Below are 14694 nucleotides of genomic sequence, written 5' to 3'. Positions count from 1 at the left end.
TTTAGTGCTGTTCTTAGTTCATCTAAGGTGGGCTCCTCCTCTTCTCTCATTGTAGGCTTTTTCTGAGGAAGTACATCTTCTGTGGGGTTTTCTTCATTCAGAAGCTGTTGGAAATACTCCTTCCATCTGCTTTGATGTCCTGTGGACTGGTGAACAGGTTGTTGCTGTCATCCCTTATGAAGAGTGTCTAACTATCTTCTTTATCTTTCTGTCTTTACCTTGCAACCTGGAATAGTTTCTTTGTGCCCCTTACTGAGTCACTTTCCAGAAGTTGGAAGAGTGCCTCTGATACCCTATTCTATGCTATTGCAACTTCTTTCTTAGCTTCTTTGTTAGCCAACCAGTAATCCTTCCTAGTCTGGTCAGTCTTTTTTATTTCCCACTTCTTCCTGCACTCCTTTATTTTAATGACTTCCTGGACTTCTGTATTCCACCACCAGCTTTCCTTATGTACCTTTTTTCCATACCTGGCTTGGCCACATATCTTTTATGTAGTCCTAACACATGCTGTTTTAGGTGCTGACACTCTTCTTCATCTCCACCTATTTTCTCCTCTTTTTGGGGTGCTAGCACCCTGAATAATTCCTTGAAATGCTGTACTTTCTCTCCAGTCAACTTCCAGGTATTCAGTGTTGTCTCTGTTGACCTTAGAGCCTTCTCTGACCACTACTTGCTGCTGATTGTGGCAACTAGTGGTTTATGCTGTTGGCCAACTGTTTCACTGGGGATGACTTTGCAATCATGGATTCTACCCCAGTGCCTTTTCCTTACTAGGAGGAATTCTACATGAGTTGCATGTTGGCTACTTTATGTGATGTTGTGACTGTTTCTCATTCTGAACCATGTGTTGTCTACTATCAAGCCATTTGCCAGACAGAAGTCTAGAATGGCTTCTCCTTCTTTATGCCTGTTGCCCCACCCTAGACCAAGGCAGTCCTCATATCCTGTTCTGTTTGCCCCAATATGTGCATTCAAGTCACCCATTATCAACACCAATTCATGTTGTCCTGCAGCTGCTGTCTGAATCCACTCTTTTCCTCACTATCACAGCCCTGCTGTGGGGCATAGGCTGAGATTATGAATACTGCCCTATCATTACACTGGAGTCTGATTGCCATGAGTCTGTCATTAATTCGGATGATTTCCCTCACTGCCTTCTGAAGCCTCTCTCTCACCACAATTCCTACACCATTTCTAGCCTGTCCCCCACCTGAGTAGTAGAGTCTGGATCCCAAGCCAAGTGGCTTTGTTGAACTGCCCTTCCATTTTTTCTCTTGGATACATAGTATGCCCACCCTCCTCCGTATCATCTTGTCATCCACTTCCAAGCTGCATTCTGTCACTGAACCTACATTAAGCTTAGCAAATTCTCAGTTCATGTTTGGCATGTTGGTTGGTTTTACATCCAGCTTTCGCTCAACAGAGCTATCCCAGGTAACCCAGGCTGGGCAACTAGACACTGGCCGGCCAGGGCTGCTGAGCTTTATGGAGGGCAAACACTGGCCAATAGGGGCACGTATACCCCACCCACTATTAGCAAGGGTCCCTGGCGTGGTCAGAGTCAGCTGGGTCCTCAACCCACTTATCACTGGTAACTACCATGCCCATTTAAGCGACATTAGTCAACATGGCCGAATCACCTAGAGCCATATTTTACATCAGTGTTCTCCTATCTTGAGGATACTGTGCACCACAGTCGTTGCCCACAGCAGGTGGTCTGTACAACTCTTCCCCCTATAGGGCACGATGTAGAGTCTGTGCTGCTGCCCACAGATCCATTCATTGGTGAGTGTGAGATGGAAACACTCAGCATGTTTTTCAGACATGGGAGAAACCACACAGAGACACAGGGAGACCATGCATACTTCAAACAGGCATTGGTCAGAGGTCAGGACTGAACCTTTTACCTTGTGCATGGGAGGAGAAGACCTTAACCATTAAGCCAGTTATTAAATTCAATAATTTTATGCACATACTGTGGCACTGTCATTGGTAAAGGTAGAATACTGCTCAATGCAAAGTTTCTACCTATCTTTGACATATATTCGGAGAGCTCCATATTGTGTCTTTATATAGTCTAGTGAGGTATATCTCAGGTCATTTACACCCACATGGACTGTGATAGAATCATATTGATATACAGGGTGCAGTGACTTCAGTGTGAGCATGATATTGTGGCTCCTGAATCCAGATAGGCAACCAACAGTTATTTTCTCCTTGTCTAACTTGGTGAATGGGGCATGTGTGTGTCATACAATGGAATCTTTGATGGCAAGCGCATTAGGTAAAGTGCTTGCTTCCCTTATGGGCTTCATTCTTTGGGGACCATTGGGTGTAGGCTTCTGCATAGTGTTGGTGATACTTTTGGTATGCACTTTAATGATTGTTGAGGAAAGGTATTATTGTTAGATGGTTTAGAAGGTCTCTGAGGATTGGGAATGTTTCTTTTATGTGCCTCAGCATAGGAAGATCTATGTGTGTGATGAGTGGTATATGTGTAGGATGCATTATGTGTGTTCTTCACAACCTCATTTGTAAGTGAGATTTTTACCTATGAGGAAGATTTGGGTTTATAGGTTCATAGGTTCATAGGTAGGTACTAGGCAATTGGCCCTCGGGCCTATATAAGCCTAGCCAAAGGTACCCTGGCTTTTGCCACCCAAGAAAATTATTTTCCTGTGTCACTGTCGAGCAGAGCCACAGAAGTGATCCCCTGGGTGAATTTCCTATCTCCCATCCAATCATCAAGATTTTTCTTGAACAGTGCTACTGAGGAGCTTTGTTTGATATAGATAGGTAGTTTGTTCCAGAGTATGGGAAGTCTCCGGGCCAGGAATCTATCCCTCCAGCATGTTCTGTTTATTGTGGTGACGAGGTTTAGGTCCCTAGAGCGTGTAGCTTGTAGGGATTGGGATTTCTTTAAGTGGAGCATGTCTAAAAGCTCTGGGTTTGACATAGCTTTGTGTGTTAGGCAGAGATCGCCTCTGAGTAGGCGATATGCAACGGAGTAAAGCTGCAGTTTTTTGAGACGGTCTGCATAGGGCATCTCTTTGAGGCTGGTAATCCTCTTTGTGAGGTATTTCTGTGGCCTTTCCAGTTGTTGTAGATGTCTTGTGAGGTACATACCAAAAGGGACATTGTACTCTATAATGGGTCTAATGAGTGACGAGTAGAGGGAACAATGACCTCTTTTTTCCTGGATGAGAAACCTTTTGTGATGAGGTGTGCCACATAGAAGGATTTCCTGACTACTGTGGTGATGTGATTATCAAAGGAGAGACTACTGTCCACCTGTGTCCCAAGGTCTCATCACACTTTCGGTGTTAAGTAGACTACCACCTATGTGGTAGTTCATGGGTACTGAGTTTTTACCAAAAGAAATGACAATGCACTTTTTGGCATTGAGCTTGAGGCCATGGCTTTGACACCAGGCATCTGTCTCAGCAAGGCCCTTTTGTAGAATGTCCACATCTTTTGGAGTTTTGATTATGGGTCCTAGTTTGCAGTCATCTGCGAACTTCATTAATAAAGACCTTCTGTGTTGGCCTGTACTTCAGAGAAGTAGATACCAAACAGGAGAGGACCCAGGACTGAACCCTGTGGTACTCCACTTGTCACTGGTCTGAAGCTGGATTTGGAGTCTGCTACTTTCACAGTGTGGGTTCTGTCAGTGAGCCAGTTGGCAACCCATCTTGTGACATAAGGATTTATACCTAGTTTAGTGAGTTTATCTATAATTCCAGAGTGGGGGATGGTGTCAAAAGCCTTGGCGAGATCTAGATAGGCTGTGTGAACCACCTTACCCTCATCTACGGCTTTGGTGACTGCTTCAAAGAAGTCTATCAGGTTTAGGAGACACAATCTACCTTTTACAAACCCAAACTGGGTGGGGTCCTGAGTTTGGAGATTACCAATGTCATTGTTTATAAGTTCCATGATGATGCGCTCCATAGCCTTGCAGACCAGGCTCGTTAGGCTAATGGGGCAGTAGTTTCCTGGGTCTATGGTGGCTCCCCCTTTGTGGAGTGGGATAACTGTCACTGTGCGCCATTCAGTGGGCACATAGCCTGAGGTGAGGCTATGACTGAACATGGTACTTAGGTGGGGTGCCAGTTCGTTCTGTAGTTCATGTAGAACACAGTCTGGCATGTCTTCAGGTCCCATGGATGCTGTGTTCTTGGCTTTGGATAGTGTGTTTTTTACCTGTGCAGCCGTGATTACAGGAACTTTGCATTCTTCTGGTATAGAGATGGGCCCTTTAGGGGATGACAGAGGGGTAAAGTTAGCACTGAACCTATCTACCAGGATGTTGGCAATATCCGTTGGTTCTGTATATTTAGTGCCATTGTGCTGTAACTCAGAGCAGATCTGAGTGTTGCCATTGAGATTCTTGACATAGCTATAGAATGCTTTGTGGTTGTCTTTAGAGTCAGTGGCGATTTTGTTTTCATAACTAGCTTTGGAGGATTTTATGAGGGATCTCAGCTTCTTACTGAAGCTGACCAGGGAGTTTCTCCAATCATGGGATTTTACTTTTTTTTGCAACAGTTTCTTTCTTCTGTTGTAGAGTTTGTTTATGGCAGGGGACCACCAGATTGGCTTCCTTTTTTTGGAGGATAGCATCTTGGTTCTGTTAGGGATTGCACGATCCATGCACTCATGTAAGTGCTTATAAAGTGCATTTGTGTAGAAATCAGCAGTCATACCTCTATTGTCCGTCAGCATGGGTGTCATAAAGTTTGCCACTTCTGTCTTAAGAAGCGTGAAGTTGGCTTTGGAGAAATTTTTTACTGTGGTTTCCCTAATGGGGGGTGGGGGAGGGATTTTGGATGTCTAGGGTGATTAGCTTATGGTCGGATCTGACCAACGAGGAATTGACCTCTGGTGTGGAGCACCGGTTGCCCATGTTGGTAATAAACAGGTCTAGGATATTGCTGCCCCTGGTGGGGGTGTGGATAAGTTGATCCATGGCATTGGAATTTATGAATTCCAGAAAACGTTGAGCACAAGAGTTGGTACATTAGTGGTTTTCCCAGTTAATGGAAGGGTAGCTGAAGTCGCCCATTATTAGGGTGTTAGGTTGTACCCTAATATTTTCCATTGTATTAAGAAATGAGGAGTGGGAATCCTGGGGCATGGTGGGGGATCTGTAGCAAGCTACAATTTGGATTGCGGTCTTGCCCAGAGTTAGTTGCACTTGGATAATCTCAGATGCATTATGCTGAGCAACTAGCCTGGAGGTGTGGATATCCTTAATAAATATGGACACACCTCCACCTTTAGTGTTTCGGTCCAGGTTAGGTGGCCAAAAGGTGTGATATGAATTATAGCCTGGTAATGCAGGGGTACTCTCTGGAGCCTTGAACCAGGTCTCTGTCACTGCACAGATGTCAATGTTCTCCATTTTAAGGAGTGCCTTGAGAGAGTGTATTTTGAGGTTTAGACTTCTAGCATTGAGTAGCAATACCCTCAGATTCGTCTTGCCTGTACCTGTTAGGGTGGTGAATTTGTCATTTGAACCTTGCCTAAAAAAGGCACTATAGGGGTGGCTAGAGCTATAGCCAGTATCCAGAATCCCAGGGGCGACAAGTTCAGGCCATCTCTGGCAAAGCATCGTGGCTTGTCGATCATATCATCCCAGGCAGACAGATACTAGATTCCCTTAGAATGACACCAGAAGCTTAGCCAATTGTTGAAGTCAATCATTTTATCCTTGTACTGTGGTATCATTCTGGGTGATGGCAGGATACTCATTCACACCAACATGGACAATGACAGAGTCATATTTGTACATGTTGTGGCATGACCTGAGTGCATGCGTTATGTGGTGGATCCTGGCACCCGACTGGCAGCTGACAGTAACTTTCTCCTTGTTTAGCCTGGTGAGTGGAACATCAGTGTGCCTGACTATAGAGTCACCTATGACTAGAGTGTTGGGTACGTTGTTATGCCTTATGGGCTGTGGTTGAGTGGCACACTGAGTTTGTGGGCTATGTGTCATTTGGGTTGTGTTGGGGGGGTGGACGTTGCTTGTGTTTCTGCTTTGGAGGTCCCTGCTGCTTGGGCAAGTTTTTACTGAGAGCCTCCGTGAATGTAGGTGTGTGTTTTGTGTTTCTATGTGTGTGTTTTGGTGGTGTAGGTTTTGAGGGACTATGTGCTGAGTGTGGTGTGGTGCAAGTGTTTACCTTCTCCTCTTGACTGTCTAGTCCAGTCTTGGGTGAAGAGAGCTTTGTTTCCAGTTTGGCTATATAAGTGCATCTCTCACAGGTTGTAGTGTCGTGCATACTATATTAGTTTACTAAAGGATTAACTGGTTGTCTTAGAACTTGAGGCAATTGCTACATTGTCTCAGGATGCCCATATCTACCAAGATGGCTACAGAGGCATTTGAAAATTGCATATTCATGTTGTTCAGTGTTGTATTAGGGAGAGCTTTTGCCATTGCTTACATTCAGCATGGAAAAGTTAAGACCCTAGTTTAATGCATCTTTGGTGTGCTGTGCTAAACTGTAAATAAATAAATAATCATTTACCATGAGTGTGGCATTTTAGTTTCCTAAATAATTTCTAAAACAATTAAATATTAGAGTATAGCATTTGTATATCTAGGTAAAACATGTTCTATATGTGCACTAAAAAACATTCACCATCAGTCATTGACCTTGCTAGGAGATCTTGAAATGTAAATCAGCATCTTCAGCAAAACATAGACTTTCTTATATTTATACTGGTTACTGTGGCTTTGCAAAACAGCATCGTAAGGTTGTTAATACTTACCTGTGGTATTCCATTTTATTTACCTTATGTTTCTTTATTAAATAGATAGACAGAAGGATAGATAGATAGATAGATAGATAGATAGATAGATAGATAGATAGATAGATAGATAGATACGTGATCTAGCTGTCCAAGTAAAGGTTAATACTCTAGAATATTTACTATAGAACTTTGGACTTACTTGTTTAAAAAAAATATACTTCTTGAATGTCCAGGGCCCTGGGAAAATATCACAGAGAGAGAAGGATTTTTATTATTTCCATTGTATAAACTTATGTGAGTGAACAAAGGCACCAGCTTAGAGCCAATTCTGAGTCCTACTGTGTGGATCCCAATTATGTAGCTCTAGTCACTTTCACTGCTGGTTTATACATAGTTGGTGACTTAGACCTCCCCATAACCTTCTGGTAATAAGAGCAGACACCTGAAGTTGCTTCTTTCCCTGTTTAAAACAGGACTTGATGATCCATTTATTTGCTTTAGCATTGCACCATAGAGCTACAGATGAGAATGAAAGCACGATACATCAGAGATTATCTTCTGCATACCCTGTCTGCTATTTCTAGATGTTGAGGGGGTTATGATTAATTACTGACCCATGTTGCTGAGTTATTTATCTTATTTTTTTATATTCTAAAATTTTATTGTTCTAACTTTTGTTACTACAATTATAACAATGCATGCACACATAGCATTGTTCTCATCATAACAGACCAAGCTATGCTATACATATACCCATACATTTTTTTTAAATCACACAGTCCCATCTGTTTATCCTTTCTATAATTGCCTCTGTTTAGTCTTTTATTTTAAAATATTCCACCACTTGTAATGATTTAAAGTCTAAATTAGCAAACATTGCCCAAAGCATATTAGACATTATGGCATATAATGTATTCATGTCTTAATGATTCACACATTTTCTTTAAAAAGGTTTCCTGGCTTCTTCCTTAATGTTACAAGCTAAAAGAATATCTATCACCATGACAAATTTAGTCTGACACGATAACAATAATATAGCTTTGTAAATTTGTTAGAAAATTATACTCTTTAAGAATACTAATGTAGGCCATATTTGGATTTAAGTTATTGTTGAAGTCATCCACAAGAGCATATGGCAAATGCGCCCTGCTTCCTTGGGCCATGGCCACTTCTTGCTACACCCAGATAAGTTTCACACTGCACAGCTGGAGTCCTTCCCAGTATCCCACATTCATAACCCTCATTTCAGTGGTTTGTAGTGTTATCATACCAAAGGTAACTGCATATTGGGTAATGCAGATTCATATTCACACACAGACCACACGCGCGCGCACACACACACACACACACACACACACACACACACACACACACACACACACACACACACACACACACACACAATCACTCACTGAATTCTAGGACGAGATATGAATACATTTTCAGTGCCAACACCCTTTCTTGCTTTAATGGTACCATGCTGCTGCCACTTGTCAGATGAGTACACCACACAGAGGTCACAATTTAAGAGCACTGAATCATGTCAGTTTTAAGGCTGGTTTCAGAAAAAAAAACAGTCACTCTTCAAAGAATAGATACCAGGAGTTAGATTTTCCCATTTCTGTCTAATTATCATTGTGCAGTTCAATTATCACCAGCCAGCAGGTTTTGTTGTTGAATAAATACGCATCAATTAAAGTTTTCCAATTCACTTAGATAATTAAATATACTCAAAACATGCACACTTAAACATGGAAATTAGGTACTTACATATTATCACAACCAGATTTGCAAGGGACAGAAATGTGTAATGTTTTGGCATAAGTATGAATGTTAACATGAAAAGGGTCACCTGAAGTGTTAATTTCTACTGCATCATGTTGCTTATAAGTGTGGAAGAGGAATAAAGGCAAAATTACTCTTCCTGGGTAGCGCCAATTCCTGACATAAGTTCATGAGGCATTCAATAAAGATGCTTGCTGCTTGTGAGTCCTGTGAAGAAGGACCACTTTCTTTCTTACTTTTGGTCAACATTTTGACTAAGCATCTCATAAAAAAACACTTTATGCAGACAAAGTATATACTACAGGAAATAAAACAAACTAATACTACAGGTAAAAAATACTGTCTACAAAATGAATCCTGTCTGCCAAATACACTCTATTCACTGCTTCGAAGTACACGGAGAAACTCTGTGCATGTAAATATGACGGTATGCACAAAACAGCGTAAAACAATGAATGTTACTGTGGAATAATAGAACAGAAAACATAAAACACATGCTGTTACTAAGAAGCCTCCAACGGTATGCAACCCAGCAGTCACAGTGGCATGCAAGGAATCTGACATTGCATTATGAAGAGTGTGAATCAGCCGTCAGGATTTTTTACTGTCACACTGACTCCCATCGGAAAAGTACATCCCGGAGAAACTCCGAATGTGACCATTATTCCTCTTCCTGAGTCACACACAATCTGATACACTAATACTTACTACTAAACACACCCGTTGTAAGGCTACCATTAATGACTTTGGCCAAACATAATAAATTTCTGTCCCTTTCAAATCTGGTTGCGATAATACGTTAAGTATCAGAAATTAAAATAAAAATTGTTGAATTAAGTATTTCCTTCTGAAAGATTCTGCCTATCATCTAGCCCATCTTAAAGCTATCTTCTGTCTTTCAGAGATCATTTACTGCTTCTGGATCGATTCAGAGTTCACCAGCATGCACACAAATAAAGATAATCAAGAGGCGTGATCTGGTATGAATAAGCGGTGGGAGATTTTACCCTCTTCTGTGTAAGGAGCTTGTATGACTGTATCTGTGTCCTCAGGGGGTTCAAGCAGTTGGGTATAACCTGTCTCACTACCATTTAGGACCTCAAGCTCCTATAATTCTGGACAAATATCCTGAACCTTGGTCATTAAATGAGGAAGTAGGCTGATCATCAATGAGCAGATAAAGAAGATCCCTCTATCACTCTTCCTGCAGGTACTGAGTTAAGTGTGTCTCTGTCATGGCAAGTACTTAACTTTAACAGACTATTGTATGCTTTCTTGTCTTCTTCCTGGCAAAGCTGTTATGTACTTGATAACACTCACCTTTCTCTCAATAGTGAAATGACCCTCACATACGGCCTTCAGGTTACTCTTTCAAACTGCAGTAATCATGATCACCTTTTGGTCAGCTTTATACTTTCCAAATATATTTGTCCAGTTTTATCAGCACCTTTGTGGTGCTAAGGTTGCCCTAGCTACTCCTATACCAGCCTAAAGCTTTGTCTTAAAATTTTTGACACAACAGTCGCTTTGCGGGAATCACACTCACCATGTTACTTGTCATTAATTAATTCTAGAGATTCTCTCACCATGAGCCCAGAAGCCTGCTGATTTATATGGGTCCCTCTTGTTCCATCTTACTGTATTCCTACTTTCCTGATGCACCAAATTTATAACTCTGTTCCCTAAGGGTTTCTTTACTTAAAAAGTTGAAGCTTTTATGATAATAATTCTTCTCTGACAGGAATTAACACCTTATGAGTTATATCAGTATATGTGCGTGGTTGTGTTTGCGTGTTTGTGTTGCCCTCAAAAACAGAATAACTTAAACAAAAAAAAAAAAAAAAAAAAAAAAAAAACAGAATAACTTGGTTTTAACAGAGAATAAAAAGACAAGGAGAGAAGGAAAAGCTAGAAAACAGCCCTTGAAACCTAATTCTCCTTTTGGATACACTAATATCAAACATAGAGCAGCCATAGTTTAACTCCCCACCTAAAGAAGGAGCTAATGTTATGGGATTTAGAATTTATTATTAAGCTAAAATAAGGAAAAATGGAAAAGCATGTTCACCACTTCTAAAAGCCTGAAATTCCAATTAACTAAAAATCAATTCTATTTTTCAGCAAGGGATGTGTTGAGTCATGGTTGAAAGGTTGTCATTTACATGAGAATGTTAGTTTGGAATGCCTTGTTGCTTCACTCTATTTTAATTTAAATGATTCAGATAAAGATAGTTGACCTAGTGCATATCTGATAGTTTTTCTTGGGTTTGCAAAGAAGTCTCGTATTGATGAAACAAAAACAAACAATAAAAGGTAAGTAGGAGACAGTGAGACTACTGGGACACCATGTTGCTTTTGAGTGCATATTTGACAGTTTTTCTTAGGTTTGCAAAGTAGTACCTCATTGACAAAGCAAACAAACAAATCAATAAATAAATAAATAGAAGAGAGTGCCAGGTTTGGGATACCCGGCTGTACTTCACTTTCTTTTAATTCAATGAGACTGATAAAGTTGGTTGTCAGCATGCATTTCTGACAGTTTTCCTTATGTTTGCATAGCAGGCTTTTATAGACAATTGCAAGGGGTGTGAGGCAAACTTGCAAGAGTGCCTCTCTGCAGCCCCATGCTTGGGTGGATTTCCACACAACAAATGCAGAATTTTTCACTGTCACTTATTGAATCATATTATTGCAGTGAACCATGTGTGATTAGAGTTTATCTACTCATTAGACCAATTATAGAGTACAACACCCCTTTTGGTATGGACCCCACAAGACATCTACAATAACTGGAAAGGCCACAGAAATACCTCACGAAGAGGACTACCAGCGTCAAACAGATGCCCTATGCAGACCGTCTCAAAAAACTCCAGCTTTACTCTGTCGCATATCGCCTACTCAGAGGCAATCTCTGCCTAACATACAAAGCTATGTCAAACCCAGAGCTGTTGGACATGCTCTACATAAAGAAATCCCAATCACTCCAAGCTACACGCTCTAGGGAACTAAACCTTGTCACCACAATAAACCGAACATGCTGGAGGGATAGATTCCTGTCCCAGAAACTTCCCATACTCTGGAACAAACTACCTATCTATACCAAACAAAGCTCCACATGAGCACTCTTCAAGAAAAATCTTGATTGGATGGGAGATAGGAAATTCACCCTGGGGATCACTTCTGTGGCTCTGCTTGACAGGGGCACAGGAAAATAATTTTCTTGGGTGGCAAAAGCCAGGGTACCATTTGGCTAGGCTTATATAGGCCCTAGGGTCAATAGCCTAGTACCTACCTATGAACCTATGACTGAAATTCAGGTTTGCACTGCAGTCTGTTATTGACAGTTGTAAGGGATGAGAGTCAAACTTGCAAGGCTGTCTGTCTGCAGCCTAGTGCTTAGATGAATGCCCACACAGCATAGGGATGATTTTCTCCCTTATGCTTTATTGCAGTGAACCACTGAAGATTACAATTAATAAAGTATTACTGACATTCAGTTACTGTGTTATTTGGGACTTGTTTATATATATTAAAATTAATTAAAAACAAAGCTTTGGGCTACACTACATGCAGTTATAGGAGTGATAAATAGTAGAGCATTTGTCTATGGTGTGAGTGAACCTGGATAGTTTTGTGTGCGTGTGTGTGTGTGTGTGTGTGTGTGTGTGTGTGTGTGTGTGTGTGTGTGTGTGTGTTGATCATTGTTATTCTTTCATTTGGTGGTCTCCTGTCACTGTGTCACTGTACATTCTTTAGGGTTTATGGTTTATTTTAACTGCTCGCCTTTAGTACTGATGAATGTTTCTTTACACCTTAGAAACAGTCTTTAATTTTTCAGGGTCTTCCTTGAGTTTTGATCAGCATTTTACTCTGCCCTTCCTATGTTCTTCTAAATGTGTGCTTGGTTAGTATATTATGAGTACACTTCAATTAGTGAAATATTTAGCATCATAGACCTCCTTTACTGTATGAAACGCATATTAAAAATACAATCTATCATTCTGCCAACTTCTCAAGATTATACGATTAATACTGTAAGTTTATTTATTTATTTATTTATTTATTTCCAGTTTGATTACCGGGGAAGTCTACTGGGCCCAAGGGATCCGTTTTCAGTGGAGGCCCGGGGAGAAAACCTCCAAATACAGTATACAGTACAGATATAGTAATACAGAAATGTAAAGATACATTATCTAGAACAAATTGCAACAAAGGTACATATAGTGTTGTTGCACAATAGTCAGACAAACATCATTGTAGATGATCTTAAGGGTTATACAGGTTCATTTATGAGAGCACTCATTGCATACTATGTGGGGAATACACTTTACATACACACCTTTAAAGTAGAAATATAAAACATTTACAAGCACACATTTAAAGTATGAAACTATTTACAATATTTACACAGTTGTGATGAGGGTTAGGTAGCTCTAGGAATTGAAGAGAGCTTGGATACAGTCAGAGAAAAACAAGCTATGTGAGATTTAGAGAGCTTAGGAACCTGGGAGAGAAGAAACAAAAACATTTTTTGGGCAAGTAGTTGGGAAAATTTAGGTAGGATGAAGGCAGGTACATTTCCATTTAGTTGACAGGTGTTTGAAAAGCTGGGTTTTGAAGTTTTCTGAGTTTGGTATAGTTCTTAGAGTGGAGGGGAGAGAATTCATTTTTTACCTAGTGAGAAAGAGAGGAGTTGGCCAGCAGGACGTTTGGGCTTATGGATAGCTATCAAGTTTTGATGTTCAGATCTGAGAGTTCTATTAGGGGTATACGGGGGAAGGATATTAGCTAGAGCTGGACATTTAGAAGGGTGAAATATGAGTCTATGAGCAGTGGTGAGCTGGAGGTAGTTTAGGTAGTTTGGGAGTTCTAGCCAATTCAGAGATTGCAGGTTGCGGCAATGATGGGTGGAATGTTTGGATTTGGTGGCAAATTTAGAGATTTTATTATAGCAGTTTTCTAATTTGGAGATGATAGAGGAGGACAGGCTGGTAAGGAGAGGAGCTCCATATAGTAAGGAGGGCAGAAGATAGGTAGTGGCCAGAGTGTGCCTAGTAGAGTGTGAGAGAAAGGGATTATTCCTGTATAGCATACCAAGTTTTTGGTGGGTTCTATTAATATTTTTCAGAATGCGGATGTCGAACTTAAGGTATTCATCTATAGTAATGCCGAGTAGTTTGGTGGATGGAACCACTTCTATAGGTGAGTTGGTTTGACTCAGGACTCTGAAAGTATCTTTGTTATAGGAATGAGTCTTTGTCGGGGGGAACAGTAAAATTTTAGATTTATTGGCATTGAGAGAGAGGTGGTTTTGGCGCATCCAGTTTTCAGTGGATGAAAAAGCAGTTTGAGTTTTAGTGAGCAATTCAGAGAGGTTTGAGGCAGAGCAGACCAAGGTAGAATCATCTGCATATTGAATGATTTTGGCATCAGGAATTGTAGAGTGAAAGTTATTAATAAAGATGTTAAAAAGCATTGGCCCTAGGATAGATCCCTGAGGTACACCAGTAGGAGTAGCTAAGAAGGGGGAGGTGGAGTTTTTCCATTTGACTGACTGTGATCTGTCTGATAGGTAGCTGGAGATCCAGGATAAAGTGATTGGTGAAAGATGAAGATTTGAGAGATGAGAGAGGAGGTGTTTGTGGGAAACAGTATCAAAAGCTTTGGACAAATCTAGCTATACAGTAGAGACCAGGTGTCCAGATTCTCAGGCTTGATTGACAGTTTCTAGGAAAGGCAGTAGGGCAGTTATGGTGCTGTGGCCTGGGCGGAAGCCATGTTGGGTAGGTGTAAGAAAATTGTTTTAGGTTAGAAAAGGCATAAATTGGAGGTGAACGCACTTTTCAAGGATTTTAGAGATTGGTGAGAGTAGTGCAATAGGGTGGAAATTTGAAATATTAGTGTTTTTGCCTCCTTTGTGGAGCGGAAGAATATAAGCTGAGTGCCAGAGTTTGGGGACGTATGATTCCTTTAAAGATCTGTTAATAATGATGCTGATTGGGAGACCTATACCGTCAGCAGCATATTTTAGGAAAGAGGATGGAATATTGTCAGGAGCATTAGATCAAGGTTTAATTTTGCATACAAGTTTTTTTATAAAGTTAGTAGAGACAGGTTTGAGGTTGAACATAAGGGAGTGATTATTAAGGG

The sequence above is a fragment of the Protopterus annectens genome, chromosome 2.part1 (assembly GCF_019279795.1).
Source record: "Protopterus annectens isolate FY-2018-M chromosome 2.part1, PAN1.0, whole genome shotgun sequence".
In the NCBI taxonomy this organism is placed as follows: domain Eukaryota; kingdom Metazoa; phylum Chordata; order Ceratodontiformes; family Protopteridae; genus Protopterus; species Protopterus annectens.
This window is presented reverse-complemented; position numbering follows the sequence as displayed.